A 16,389-nucleotide genomic window follows, 5' to 3' on the forward strand; every position below is an offset into this window, starting at 1 on the left:
GCTTGGATTTGGTTCTGTTCATAACAGTCGAGTGGATTCTGAAGATATGGATTGCATCTGACGAATAAAATTGATTCCTTTTATAATTATTTTGCGTTTTTTTGTGTATTTTATGGTTCTATTGTTAGTCACAGAGAAAACGCCTTTATATGGCAAACAAAGCAAACATTACATGATAAGTAATGGTTTAACATTTTAAGAGTTTAAAGTCTTGTTTCTTCTAAACGAGTTGGCAGCAGAAATCACACAGAACCGAAATCATTTCATAATAAATAAATGAGTAAACTTTAATAAACGCAATTGAAAACATAATGCCATTGATATGAGAAATAAATGCAATATAGTAAAATACATGTTAATGCCGTGATTACGATATGCATAAGGATTCATTCGCAAGTCTGTAAACTTGTTCATATGTATATAATTAACGTTTTATGTGTTGTTAATACGTCAGTATTGTGCGTTTAGATGCTGTAAATACGTCAGTATTTTGCGCTTTAGTGTTTGTGCAAATGTGCAAAAAAAAGTAAATATACGTTTTGTAGAATCGCATTTTATGTAAAATACATACGAATTCTCATGAGATCACGGTGGTTTTAGCAGTAAAACTGCATATTGGGGAGCCTGAAAATTCAAACAAAAAAAAAACTTTAAAAAATGTGTTTCAAATTGTCATGCACATACGTACATATTATGTGTGCAGTCTAGACATGTGCAAGTAGTTGACAACCAAAACAACAATGGCAGATTACAGGACTGTGCTTGTGCTCCTAAAAATACTCAAGACTTTATTAATGCTTCTCTAGCAAAGCGTATATTTACTGCACCACTATATAAACCTACATCTACACCGACAAAGAGATGCGCTTCTTTAGAAAATGCATCACCAACTACTGGCCTGGCACACATGATCTGTGTGAATTGTGTAAATTGTTTTGACAATGTTGTTGTCTGCATGAAAAAAAAAGATTTTTCTTTTTTTATTATTCGATATTTTGAGATTTTTTTTAATCTGGCACCCTTTGGTCTCATGTATAAAGTCTATTTTATGAAACATTTGCAATAATATCATGTGTTTTAGATTGTTCCTTTTTTAAATCATTTCAATACTGTTTTTCTTTTGTTCCAACTGCTAAAATATTTTCTGCATAAATGCATAATTGTGAAAAGCACTATAGAAATAAAATTGTAACTGACTATCATTACTGTCACAATAAAGTAAATTGCTGTCTTATCTGTATAGTTTACTGTTATGCTTCTGAATATACATTTTAGAATAATTGTGTAAATGTGTGCTAATAGGCTGGTGGCAGATACATAGGCACCTTTGAATGCCACATTAATAGAGTTTAGGACATTTTTATAGACAGGAAAAGAATCATGCTTTCCATACCTATGTGACACAATTTAATGAATTCATAATACATTTATAATGCATTTATACAATGCATTCATCAATCTGCTTTGACAGGATGCACCTTTAAATCCAGAAATTTCAGCAGGTGTAAAATTACAGCTGCCAGAGTTATTACCTGAACAGCAGCAGTGCTTTTAATCCGATCTGCACTTCAGCTTCTTATTGACTAAAAAATACTGCTACTGACATGTTTAGCTTTAAGCGATCTAGCACTCAGTACCTCAAAGTCAAAGATCTCCCATGTTGTGTAGCCTTTTGCACCCCCTACAGTCACAAAACGTGGGTGTTTTTTCACAAGCAGTAATAGTGAAATCCATAGCAGAAGGCAGAGCTTATATAGCATCTGTATTTTGGAACAGCCTGAGCTTACATACCCTGTGAAAACATTAAAGGATATAAACATTGAATGATTCTACTCTTGTAACTTAATGCATCCCTCTAATGGAATCTGGACATTTTACTAGCATGTTCCTCTTCTATTCCCTTGACTTCTGCAGTCTGTTAACCATCAGATGGTTAGTAATGCAAGATAAATCCTTCCGATAAGTGCAAACCAGAGAAAGTTCCTCGACAATGAGTACCGTTTTCACCTGGCCCTAAAGACATCTTGCATTATATTTTACATTATGGTTTTTGATATAACCTTTGTCATGGTTCTGCCACAAGACCAAGAAAGACATGTCGAGAAGAGGCAGAGCCATGACAGAACCCCATGTTTCATGTGGAGGGAGGGTTTTGGCCCTGTTGGCCTTCCATACACTCTTTCTCTGCGGTCTCCTCTCTGTTCCCGCCCTTTTGTTGCCTCATTATTGCTTGTAATGATTTCATGCCCCACACCTGTTCCCTCTTGATTTGTCCCCTTATTTAATGCCCCTGTGTCCACTGTCTTGTGCTGGTTCATTGTGTGTGACTGTTTGGTGAGTTCCTGTGCTTTGTCAGTCTAGTCTAGTCTAGTCTAGTCCAGTTTAGTTATTTGTAAATTATGTCAAGTGTTAATTTTAGTCTTGTGTAGGTGTAGTCAGTTTTAGTCCAGTCCAGTCCTGTCGTGTTTTCGTACTCCCCTGTTTTGTTATGTTACCCCCACATGGGTCTTTGTTTTGTATATTTATTAATAAATGTCTTGTTAACCCCTTACCTGCTGTCTGCACTTGGGTGGCAGATGTTTGTGTCTCACCGAATCCCTGACAACCTTTTATAATAAAAATCTGACTCAAACAAATTGTTCACTTATGGAACAGACATTGTTAAAGACATTCTTTCATAAACGTATAGGGCTAGGGTGAATGTCACAATTTTAAGTGAACAGACCCAGATTTTGGTCTGTTCCTCACACAAAGCTTCAGAATGGTTTTGGAAGGCATTAAACATAACATGAGTCACCTATTATGGTTCTTTCATGGTGCTATTTCATCGTTTGGACAAAGCCATCATGACGGAGCCTGTCCTCGTTCACTTTTATTACAAAGTATATGATAGAGTGGCTATATTCTTAAAGTTAACCTTGTGTAACACGAGAGTCATTAAATGCCCTTAAGTCAAAAAATAATATATTTTTTAACTGCTCCTTTAATATATTCCATCCATTTTGCTTCCATTTTCCTAACAGAACTGTACAGAATTGACTTACTGGATAAAATGCAGAGAACCAATTATGCCCTCAGTCCACAGTGGTCAAGTGTTCTTTTGACAAAGTATGCCTCCTTGATCTTACAACAGGCAAATAACTTGTCAGTAAGGTGCTGTAAGCGATTACCACACATAAAACAGTCAATCTTATTGCAATTCCTTCTGCTGCAGAAGCTATGCATTTTCCCTTTAGGTGTTGTTTGACATGCTTATTGATATGCTTTTAAAAGACCCCATGAATTGCTTCAGCAAGTGCACTTTTCTTTCAAGTGTTGGTACATTTCCTATTAAAACTGGAATTTTGGGTTGGGCATATTGATGGGCTCTCTCATCTTTTTATAAAGTGGTCAATAGGCTCAATATACTTCCGAGTTGTATAATTTCTTGCTGGCTGGCTAGGTAACATTAGGAAGCATGACATTTCGTTCTAGAGAGCTTTTGATTGGAGAATCTTTGCAGTACATGATAAGGCATCAATATTTCAGGTCACTTTTCAGAGAGAGGAAAGACTATAAATTTTAAAATCACATATACACTATATCTGCTAAAGGTGAATTATGTCAACATAGTGCAATAGCTGATAGATGGCTTCAAAGCTAACATACACGGGCTAAAAGTCACAAAACCTTCATTTTGATATGACGGGGTCTTTAAAGTGGCTGAACCCAAAGGAATTAAAAAATATATAAAACAGATGCAGAAAAAATTAAGAGACCACTTCACAGTTTTTCCAACTGCATTTCTGCATGCATTACGGCAATTCCGGACTTGTTCCAGGGTGCCTGTTGGATTTCCACAGAAACAAACCTCAGGAATGACATAAAGTCACCCAACAGCAATGTGAAAGACCGAGAGAATGCAGCAGGAAATGTTGAAAATTGTAAAAAAAAAAAAAAAACATCAGGCTTATTCCATCATATTTTCAATTTTGAACTGTTCCTAAAATACATTTAAAACATTGGTACTGTGTTGTTTAAACATGACTATGAACATGTTTTCTTTGCAGTATTCAAGAGGCAGCATATAAAGGTAACATAGGCGTGCTTAAAATTGTTGACCAGTGTCTCTCGTTTCAATTTTCTACAAATAACAAAACATTATTTCCATTTGGAATTTGGGAGAAATGTTGTCACTAGCTCACAGAATGAAACTAAAATGATCGTTTTGATCATTTAACTTATCATTTAACACAGAAAAACAGAAAATAATTTCAGACCAGCCTCTTAATTTCTTCCACGGCTGTATATTGATATAACAAGGACCATACATTTTAGACAAGCATGCAAAAAGGTATACACTGGAAAAAAATAATAACAAAATATATATTTTTAATGAAATAATTATGAAAAACTGATGCTGGCTAATAATATTTAAGACCGGAAATTATCTGCATATTCCATGAAAAATTTATTGAGAACAAAGGGCACAAATCAGTATCCTGTTTTCAATTTGATATGCAGCCAATAAAACCTACTAATGGACTTCACCAGGCAGCTGCCAAGTGGAACAATATCGCTGAAGAAGAATTTCACTGAACTCTTTTAACAGACACCATTGACAAAATCTACTCCACTTTCCAGAATAAAATATCCTTGTGGTGCAAGCTTGAAACGGTGTCCACATCTTTCAATACAAGATGGCACAACCTCAAGAGACCCTCATCTAAAGGCCGAACATGCACTCGAAGATGCCAGTATCTGGCTAACATAACTCCCATGAGCTCAAGACAGCATGACTCTGTTCCAAAACCAAGTGAGCTGCCTACGTAGGCAGCATATAAAGGTAGCATAGGCGTGCTTCAAATGCAAAGATCGTTCCTAAAGGTTGGCAGAGTAATTATTCTTCACAGAAAGGGAAATCCCATACTGCAATGCAACAAACTGATCAAAGAGAAAAGTGAGTCTGAACAAAAGATGTTGATTATAAATATAAAAACAACGTAATACTATTTATAAAAAGGATAGTTCTCCCAAAAATGAAATTTCTGTCATCATTTATTCACCGTCTTGGACCTGTATTACAACTTGTATTACATCCCAAACCTGCATTACTTTCTTCTGCTGAATACAAAAGAAGATAATTTTGAAGAATGTTGGTAACTGACAGTGGTACCCATTGACTTGCATTGTTTGTGTATGTCCAACAGAAGTGAATGGGTACTGACAGAATTTTCATTTTTGGGTGAACTATCCCTTTAAATTATATTCTAAAACTGCCTACATAAGGTTTTATTTCAGCTGGGATACAAGACAGCTACCCATGTAGGCAAAAGACAGCAATGCAGTTTGTTTAGTTTTGGAACAGAGCCCGTGTGTGATCTTTCAGACAGCCTTTAAAGATGCCCTGCCAACAGCTCTGCCAGATCAGCCATTCAATGTTTGGTGTGTCCATTTTTTGGTCCACCTCTAGGTCTTCTGCTTGAAATTCGCTGACCTTTGATAAGCGTTTGGAAATGAAAATAGCCAAAGAAATATGAAAAGGAGGATAAGCACAACCAGTCATCTGTGCATTTAATGCATTCAACCATAACAGCCCCACACAAGCAGTCATGGAACATGTCAATGTGCAGCATGTGTTTTAAAAGATCCATCTTAGAAATCTCTAACAACATGCAAAATGTTCTTTTGGGTAAGGGCATAATTTTTACTGGATCAAGTCATAGCTGCTTTAGTTATGCAAGTAATAGAACGGGGGATTTTAAATGGCTTGTTCACCCAGAAAATTAAAATTATGTCGTCATTTACTCACCCTCTTGTCATTTCAAACCTGTATGAATTTCTTCTGCAGAACACAAAAGAAGATATTTTGGAGAATGTTGGTAAATGATGTTTTATTAACAAAGTTCGGGAGGAGCGCGTGCAAACAATTACGCAGCTGCAAGCCATCAGCCATTACGTCTCCCGTCCTATCAAATCAAGAGCAAACTCTATAAATAGTTAAATCGCCTTGCAGCCTTCACTCTACAGTTTTGCAATATGTGCCATGTCACAAATCCACTCCGCCATCGACTAGACCAGTCGCGCTTCCACAGCCCGAGAAAACGATTACTCCAACCACCACAAGGAAGAGGCGCCGGTCACCAAGCCGAAATAGCAGGCCTTCTACTAACCTGGGCCGCGCCCCGGTTCACGCCGACGCCAGCCACCAACCTTCTCCTGGCTCATCCGAGTCCCACGCCTCTCCAGGCGGCACGCCGGTCCACAGCCGCCTAGGCAGCGCGAGTACGCGACTGCTAGCGGCAACCACGATCACGCAATTTGTCTATCCCTCTATCAATTTCCACCCTGTTCGCTGGCCTGCAGCCCCACTGCAAAAAGTTAGCGTGAGGCTGCCTCCGCTAGGGTGCAGGTCCAGACGCTTTTCATTTACTCTCTCCTCTCTTCCTTTCCTTCCGCCAGGAGCCGACGTTAACGTAAGGATGCCTCCGCTAGTCGTGCAGGCTCCGGTGCCTTTAATTCCCTTTTTCCCCTATCCTTTCCTTATGCCCTATCCTTTACTTATTTCCCCTTAGCTCCAGGAGCTGACGCCAGCATGAGGATGCCTCCGCTAGCTGTGCAGGCCAAGGCGCTTTTCATCCCCTCTCTACATTTTCGCAGCAGCGCTGCCACACGCAAACACAACAGCTCGCTCGCTTTACATGACCAAACTACACGCTATTCGTCCTCCAAAGCTGCTCGTTTCAACAAAACGATTCCTAAATGGGCCTCAGGCACACGCGCACCTTCCAAAACTATTTCTCGACTATTTGAATTAAAGATACAGTTCGTAACTTTTGAAGTAAAATATCCAAAAACCACTAAGCCAGCGATATATATTTGTTCATTTAAGTACCTACAACATCTCAAATATTTCCAACCATTTGCAAATCGTCATTTTAACCAGTGACACGGGGCCGTCTCTGGCAGTCGCCCGTCAATGGCATCATATTCCCATTATCAAAGACACTGGATCGAAAGCCTGCAAATTAAGTCAAAATATTGCCGCGTGCAGGAGGGCAGATTAGAGGCCGTTATATGATTGGCTGATGTGCCTCACATGAATAGCTGCTACGCTTTCTTTAGAGCTCGCATCTCCCTAATAACACAGTCTCTGGCGTTACCCTCAGTTTCAGCTTTTACTCCTGTAGAAACCACGACAACACAATCTCGCGGACAAATGTGAAAGTATTAGTTCATAGCGTCCATCAAGCAACTATCTTGTTCTGCACAATCGTTATGGAGCACAATTATTCTTTACTGTTTGCAGCTGGTTCCGTCAACTAGGCATTTTTACTAGACGCTGATCTCGCACGTGTTTCACTAGACAGGTGAGCAACCGTTTAGATTCCTTTACCGACAGAAAACTTACAATTATTATATCGATAATAAGGTTAATCGAATTGTTTGAATGTCCTTTTTAATTCATCACAAGTGTCATGTATATTTACTGAACAAGTAGTAACCGTTCTTAGATCATCTGACTACTCTAAAGGAACTTTAGAACTTTAAACGAATGAATTGAATTCAGAATGATGCATAAAGAATGCACTACACGTTGCTTGCTTATTTGCTTAAAAGCACGATGCACGCAAGCCTACACATCATAACACCAAGTTCTATGCTTCTAACCATATCTCCAGAGCCGTAATTTCAACCACGCAACTTGCTATGCTGCTTGCGATTTAGCATTGGAATGATGGTATCAGAAAACACCTAAATCGTTGTACCATGCCGGAAAGACGGAACTTGCGGCCATAGTTGGCTAACGATGCTTCTGGGAAACGTACCCCTGACAGGCAAAGCAGTACAATCTCTCTATTTCCGTAAATTATCTTTAGTCTATCCTCTGTTCTCTCCGCGTCGCCACGGTTGTGCCGAAAGTATGAGACATGACTCGCCAGCACGGGTGCACTTTATCGGCGTTCATTCAGTGAGCAGCAGCGAGCAGAACATAGGTTTACTGGAGAATAGTAAACATAAACGGTGCCTCCAAGAGTAACCGCCGGTTTACTACAACCTGTCCATACCACGTATTCAGCGCGAATAAGTTTTCTACATAGTGTGCCATTCCCACTCACATCTCGCTCAAACAACCCACGCAGTCGTTACACCTAAATGACAGAAACCGTGGAATGTTCAGTATTTCTGACAATGCCGTAAGCGCAAGAACTCGTTCGTCTCTTGTCCGCCCAACCCATACGCAGTCGCATCTCAGACATATGACCCCAGACACAAACTACAACACCGTGGACGTAAATCGCTTTTGGCATATCGTGGGATATGCAGCGGTGTTGCTCCAGCAGGAGCCTTTATCTGTATTGGGGCAGTTGTGGCCTAATGGTTAGAGAGTCGGACTCGTGACCAGAAGGTTGCCGGTTCGATTCCCAGGGCAGGCGGGTAACGACTGAGGTGCCCTTGAGCAAGGCACCTTATACTTGCTCCTACTTGCTCCCCGGGCGCTGCAGTGATAGCTGCCCACTGCTCCGGATGTACGTATGTTCACGACTTGCTGTGCGTGTGTTCACTACTCACTGGATGGGTTAAATGCAGAGGTCACATTTCGGGTATATATATCTGACTAATCTGACCATATCTGACTAATAGGTCACCTTCACTTCACTTTCACTTCATATATAAAGGTGCGCAGCAATTCGAAGACATACATAATTTTATCGCATACACGTTTGGGTAACAGCGACACACCCACTCCCTGCGTCTCTCACCACAGTCTAGTGGTTAGAAAATCGGACCCGTGACTAGAATCGGACCCACGACTACAAGGTCAACGCCGACGGGCAACGAACGAGGCTCCCCTGAGCAAGGAACCTTATCCCACTTGCTCCTCGGGCGCTGCAGCGACAGCTGCCCTCCGCTTGGGTTACACGTGTGTTAACGTAGCGCAGTGCGTGCGTTCACTACTCACGGGTCGGGTTAAATGCAGAGGTCAACTCTGACGGGCAACGACCAAGGTGCCCTTGAGCAAGGCACCTTACCCCACTTGCTATCTATCTGAAAAGCAGGAGCTTTTCTCTGTATTTCCCACTGCCGCAGCAGTGTCACCCCAGCAGGGTTTTTTTCCTGTATTTCCCACCGCCGCAGCGGTGTCGCTCCAGCAGGAGCCTTTCTCCGTATTTCCCACTGCCGCAGCAGTGCCGCCCCAACTGGGGCCTTTACCTGTATTTCCGACCGCCGCAGCGGTGTCGCTCCAGCTGGGGCCTTTACCTGTATTTCCGACCGCCGCAGCGGTGTCGCTCCAGCAGGAGCCTTTATCTGTATTTCCCACTGCCGCAGCAGGGGCCTTTACCTGTATTTCCCACCGCCGCAGCGGTGTTGCTCCAGCAGGAGCCTTTATCTGTATTTCCCACTGCCGCAGCAGTGTCTCCCCAGCAGGGGCCTCTATCTGGGGAGGGGCCTCAGCCGCGACTCTACTCCAAGCCAAGGCCAGCAACCCACCGGACTTAAACTTTGCTATATTTTGGGGGCCCAATAACGCCATGCCTTGGCTGCTGTCCCGCACTAATTGCATATTTTGGGGGAAGCGCTCTGGGCTCGGGCAAACACCGAGATCAGAGCCCTCGCCCCGGACAAGGGGGAGTGCTCCGGGGTCGGGAGAGAAGGCTGACCCCCGAGCCCTCTCCCCGGACAGCACGCCAAATACGCATACAATATTATCTGCTTAATTAAACTGCCCCCTTTTTAATTATTTGCTAAGGCGAACTCGTGAAATGATGTTTTATTAACTAAGTTCGGGAGGAGCACGTGCAAACAATTACGCAGCTGCAAGCCATTAGCCATTACGTCTCCCGTCCTATCAAATCAAGAGCAAACTCTATAAATAGCTAAATCGCCTTACCTCCTTCACTCTACAGTTTTGCAATATCCCTCCTCCACCCCGACTCCTCATTACTAAACCCTTTCCTTACCCGGGGGGGGGGATGAAGCGCTCTGGGCTCGGGCAAACACCGAGATCAGAGCCCTCGTCCTGGACAAGGGGGAGTGCTCTGGGGTCGGGAGAGAAGGCCGACCCCCGAGCCCTCTCCCCGGACAGCATGCCAAATACACATACAATATTATCTGCTTAATTAAACTGCCGCCTTTTTAATTATTTTCTAAGGCGAACTCGTGAATCGAACAATGGCGGTACCCATTCACTTCTATTGTATAGACACAAAACCAATGCATGTGAATGGGTACCGCCGTTGTTCAGTTAACATTTCTCAAACTATCTATATTGTGTTCTGCAGAAGAAAGAAAGTCATACAGGTTTGAAGTGACAAGAATGTGAGTTAATGATGACAACATTTTCAGTTTTGGACGAGCTATCCCTTTAACAGAAGAGAAAAATACTGGGTTGGAGTATATTTGATGTCAACAACATTTAATTCACTGAGTTATGTTTGTTGAGCAACAAACACGCATAAACACTCATAATCATGGAAAGAGACACGCATGCGACAAAGCCTTCTTCAAATGCTCCGTTATCCTTTAGATTTGACTGCAAATATCCACAATCTCAAGACAATGCTTCACAAAAACCCTACATTCGCCTCTCTATATGAAGATAATAGTTGTTTACACAATCTAAATGTTTACATTTTTGCATAACACCTTCACACCCTCCAGTCCTAACCTCAGTCCCATTCTTACCTTGCCCTTACATCATTAAAAAGCAATATTTAACTTCACAGCTAATTATAAGCAAGTATATTTAATTTCCTGAGGACTTAAAATGGTAATTCTGCAAATTCTGAATCTGACATTTTAATAAACCTGAATAAAGAACAATTCTAAAGCTTAAACTTTAAAATATATGTGTATATGGAAATCAATGTCTGCAATAAGGTAATTAAGAAGGCAAGATGGTGATATGCCTTCCCTCCGCACTGTAAGTCGGTCAAGGAAGTCCCTCGAGGTTGACATGGCACCTCTAACAGGCAAAAGCACTGCGAGCCAACAGACACCTCTGACCGGCCCGCGGGCAGATCTGTTCACCACTGAGAGGTCGAGGATTGAGTTTTCCGCCGCCACATAGGGCCACGGGGTTTTCAGAGCGTGTCCGTGACAAGCTGCACGGCCTCGAGGAAAGACCAACAGATCAGCCTCATACTTCTGTGTTTTTCCACAGCTCGATAGAAGAACTTTTTACATGAAAAACAGTGTCCGTTTCTCTAGACTGTCAAACTCTTCAAGTTGAGTGACCAGACGACAACCCCAAACCTCTTGAGCTAGACTTGTTTTAGGAGGGATTACTTAGTTTATCTGTGAATCACAGTGTCTCCGCAGCCCTCCCCTCCGCTCAGCGAGACCATGCAGGAGGATCTGGTGGGATTCTGTGAGTCAGACCGTGTGCTTCACCACCTCATAGCGCATCAAGCCCAGAGAAAAAGTAGATAATATGAGGGATACATGAGTGGGAGTTTTGATTTTATTTGCACAGGCAATTAAGGCTGACTAGTTTATAAATTCATATGCTTGTTTGTGTATGACTGTTTCCGCATGTAGGATGTGCAATCATGAACTCCTCTGTGGCCATCTAGATGGGGGCTGTTTCATGGCTGGCTGAACATTCCTGCAACTATTTTAAGTAGTCCGCTTTCTATGTACGCTCAACATAGCGTCACAGTGTGTACAACGTGCGTGCGAGGACTAGAGAACATGCAGGTATTGAGACATAATGAGTTATTCATTTAGGGCTGTACTGCTTCAAAAGGGCCATCGAAGCTTTAGACAGGATTCAATACACACTGCAAAAAAATTCAAGTTGTTTCAACTAATTATTATTTAGTAACTAGTTCCACAGAAATTTTACGTTCACTCAATTTCTGTCCCCAAAGTGTTACTTGAATTGTTATTTTTCAGTTGGCCCAAACTTAACTCAAATATTAAAAAGTATGCTTGCTCAACTAGTTTTATAGTTCATTCAACTAAAGTTTTTTATTAGTTTAATATTTGAAAACATACAGCAAAGATTCTGTCAATTAAAATTTAAGTATTTACCCCAGGTTTTATCTGTTACTTAAATTAATTATTATTATTTGGGATTATTTATTCACATTGGGGTTGTTACCAAAAAAATATTAACTGGAATCTTTCAAGTCACAAAAAGTAAACCACACAAATAAACCAAGACATAGCTTTTAATTCATAACAATCACTTCTCATATAGATTAAACATACATGATTGAGTGCTCCTGTTGACAGACATTGCATTTGAAATACAACAGCAAACTTATTTGCTGAACTACAAAAAAGGCCTATTGAAAAAAAATCAAAACATAGGTATTTTGAGTTTGTGAATTCCTGTGGCGAAAATCACTTGCTGCCCTCCATCGATGGCTATATCTGTGGTCTACAATAAAGAAAACATAGGTTAAAATATACAAATGAATTTATTTGAGAACAGTGTGCATGTGTGCCTCATCTACGTTAGGCTTAGTATAGCATTTAACTCATCTTGACTGTCACCTCTTCTGGATTGATACATCCTGATCAGATCTATAGCACGGACTTCCAAGGCTTTGTGGAAAGTTGAGTGCAGATTCCTCCAGTTATTCTTTTAAATTCTGCATAGACCTGGAAATAACATTGGAAAACAGAGGAAAACATGAAGAAATAATTCACCCAAGTTCTCAAATAAATTACTCAACCTCATGCCATCTTAGTTGAATAACTGCGCCGGCAAAAACACACAAAACAAGCCCACGTTACCCTAATATAATTTATTACTATTTTTAACAATAAGTTAAATAGATTTCAGTCAGTGGCATCGAAATGGAGCACCATACAGCAACATAACATTCTGGAATGCACCTATCTATGATAGGTTGAACACCGCCTCCACAGAAGAATAGCAACGCCTACTTCTTGAGCCCTGCCCACTGGTTCGCTCATGACAGTACTGAACACAAGCTGCACGGAACCAGATAGAGCGAGTGTAAGCATCATGCCGTTAAAGATCGCAAAATATTGTGCAGTGCCTGGTTGTGGAAGAACACAGTCGCTGCCTAACCTTCCTTCGGATTCCGACAGTAGGAATGCGTGGTTGAAGTTCATTTTTAAAGACGTTCCAGCTCACGTGGGGAAAGCATTGAGCGTTTGTTCGCTTCATTTCAACGCGGATTCCTTGAACAAGTCTTTGCGGAGAGACTAAAATTAAATAGCAGTGCTGTGCCGTCAATATTGGATCCGATAGGAATGGCGCAGCAATCTTATGTGAGTAAAACATATTTGCACTATTGCTTTGTTAGAGATCGCTTGATATGCCCTGATAGTATTACCTGGGGACCTTTAGTCATTTGTAATAATTGTAATCGGCATCTCTGTGATTTGGCAGGCTCATATATCATTTTTCAAGGTTTTGTCCACCGTTTGCGAATATTGTTGTGATATTATTTCTGGTGCTGGGTCATATCCATATCTGCCAACACTGTCGTTTTGGCCGGGAGTCTACCTTTTGTTTATTTATCATGAAAACTATAACATTTGAGACCCGCGATCGCGGTGATCTTCTGTCCGGTTCGCGGGTCTTAAATGCTGACATGTACAGTCATATATCACTAAACACCATACAACAGGCTATACAAACTATACGCAAAGCCTTGCCATCACATCCGGGAAATAAGTCCGTAAATTTGAGTAAAATCACGTTACATAACATTACGTGTCTAACCAAATTCACAGAAGGCTCCAACTAAGTCAACTATGCAAGCTGCTATCCAATCATAGCAGTGGGCATTTACTTCCAAGTCTTCTATGCGGCCCTTAAAAACCGAGCGTTTCTCCAGCCGGCCTCAAAACCAGGGTAGAAAATAGCCTATTACTTATTGATTTTGATGTTTTCGAATGTAAAAACCAAGCGAACATAAGTAGACATCAGACAATAGTATAAAACAATAAAAATGGCCAGTTCACTGCACCTTTAAATAGAAAACATGTATAGACTGATATTTTTCATATTTTTTATCAAAAGGGGTTTAGGAAAATATAAACATATGGTTCAATATGCAATAAATACATTATTTGAGAGTTTATATTTTCAGTTTTGAATGCCAATGTCACATCCATAACGTTGAAATTGCCCTAATGTTAATCCACATACTCTTAAATAGACTAAACAAAATTATAAACAAAACACTTTTGTTTTTGCCCCCATTTTTCATGAGCTGAACTCAAAGATCTAAGACTTTTTAAAGGCCTATTTCTCTCAAATATTGTTCACAAATCTGTCTAAATCTGTGTTAGTGAGCACTTCTCCTTTGCCGAGATGATCCATCCACCTCACAGGTGTGGCATATCAAGATGCGATTAGACAGCATGATTATTGCACAGGTGTGCCTTAGGCTGGCCACAATAAAAGGCCACTTGTTCAGTGTAATAACAAGCCAACCTTATAGTTAAAATATGATTGCTTTAATGTTGATTAACATTGTTGAATTAAAACAATTTAAACCAATATTAGATACAGTCCTTAGAAATAAATGTTTATCATATTATAAGGATTAAATGTTTCAATTCATGACCATTTTTATTTCATAAACTAATGTTTCTTCAGCTAATTGCTCCCAACGTTAAAGTCATGTTAAGATTCTGTATAGCAGCATGAAAACTGTGTAAGGATCTGCCATCCATATTTTAACCACGAGCACAGAGATGAAAGAAATATTAAATTGAATTCAAAAGCAATGAAGCTTCAGACAGCTGAAAACAGAAAACAATCACTTTTTCTCAAGCAGAGACAGACAATGTTACAGAGCATGTGCACTTATGTGATTCTTATATCTGTGATTCAAGAAATGTAATGTTACAATTTCTGTTACAACCGCTTCTTCTGGCTTGTACAACATACAACAGCGCATGTTGAACAGAAGACCGCAAAGAATGCTACATTTAGAAATGTGACCTGTATGTTGGTCTGAAACTCTAAAGATGAACAGTCCAGTGTACATTTTATGGTTTTAGTGAGCAGCCACTAGGGCTTTAGTCCCACGCTCACTGGATCGAACAGGCATTTGACCAGGTCGTTTAATGTAGCCAGTGGGCTGGGACAGAAATCGAACGGCAGACTGAAGCTACGAACAAAAGAAGAAACACATTGACCCCAAACGTGCGCACCCACGCTAGCATTTAACCATCCCTTCTCCACAATAACACTCTACATACACGCACTAATGGATGTTTTAGTCGCCATGCGTGCGAAACTTCAGTCGACCTGCTCAGCGGTGCCTAGACTCACGAACTCCATCAAATACACCTCCAGCACACATCTGACAGCACAAACAGAGGAGAAGAGAGCACCACGGCTTTCCGCTCATATTCCGAGGTGCTGTTACCATGGCAACAGCCTCCTAATATCCTACGGCAAGGTTTCCACGGCAGGCTTTCTCTCTGCACCCATAATCAAAGGCACATATTTGTTCAGTCAAATCTAGATCTCGTCCAATCCAGCTGTTCTGTAAACATCAGCCATGACACACACTGACTTGCCAGGCCACGGCACTCGCTCTCACATTAGCATATTTTCGGGGGGCAATGAAGACGTCAAATGTCAGATAAATGTCAAAACGTGATAAAATATTCAGCCTTTAAATCTTTCATTTGATGCAGAATGAGAAGTGTGCTCGCACCTCTCCAGCGGTGTTATAGTATTATCTGTTGCGTTTGAGATGATATTTAACAACTGAAACACAGGACAGAATTTAGCGCGCACTGAGACTTGCTGAGAAGCTAATTACACAGGCGTGCGTTCATGTTGTTGTCACCTATGTACTGTTCTGCAGAAAATTACATAATTTCTAGTGTGAGCAACAATGACTTATGCCTCTGCTAACTGTCAGAGAGAGTGGGTCAATTCTGTCATCATTTACTCACCCATGTATCATTCCGAACCCGAATGAATTTCTCCGTTGCTGTCGTCCATACAATGTAAGTGGATAGGAAGGAACCAGTGGCTGTCAAGTGCCAAAAAACATGACACCAACATGAAAGTATTACAAAATTCACCTGTGACTTGTGTCCTATAATAAAAGTGTTCTCAAGCCATAAGTAACAGACTGAAATAGAAGTTGGTATTTACTGAAAATCTTGCTTGCAGCCCTATAGTCACCATTCGCTTTCATTGTACAGTATACAGTCGTGGAAACAATTCCAGTAAATTGTCTGTTGAATTTCAAACAAACCTCAGGAGTGACAGGAGTCACCCAATAGCAATGTAAAATACCGAGGGAATGCAAAGACGTGGTAAAGTCTTCGAAAAAAATCTTACTGAAAAAATCTGGCTTATTCCATCATTTCCTTAAAGGAACAGTTCACCCAAAAATGAAAGATCTGTCTTTATTTACTCACCTTCAAGTTGTTTCAAATCGGTATAAA

At 40.8% G+C, this 16,389-nt stretch overlaps 1 long non-coding RNA gene across 1 annotated transcript; it reads right to left on the reverse strand.

Annotated features, from left to right (window-relative positions):
* Positions 1-12,152: 12,152 nt before the first annotated feature.
* On the reverse strand, positions 12,153-15,932 carry LOC130569468 (uncharacterized). The gene is made up of 3 exons (XR_008964849.1): positions 15,889-15,932; positions 12,487-12,594; positions 12,153-12,370 (listed from the first exon to the last, which is right to left on the reverse strand). It is a non-coding gene; the product is annotated as an uncharacterized LOC130569468 (long non-coding RNA).
* Positions 15,933-16,389: the final 457 nt, after the last annotated feature.

The sequence above is a fragment of the Triplophysa rosa genome, linkage group LG18 (assembly GCF_024868665.1).
Source record: "Triplophysa rosa linkage group LG18, Trosa_1v2, whole genome shotgun sequence".
NCBI lineage: Eukaryota > Metazoa > Chordata > Actinopteri > Cypriniformes > Nemacheilidae > Triplophysa > Triplophysa rosa.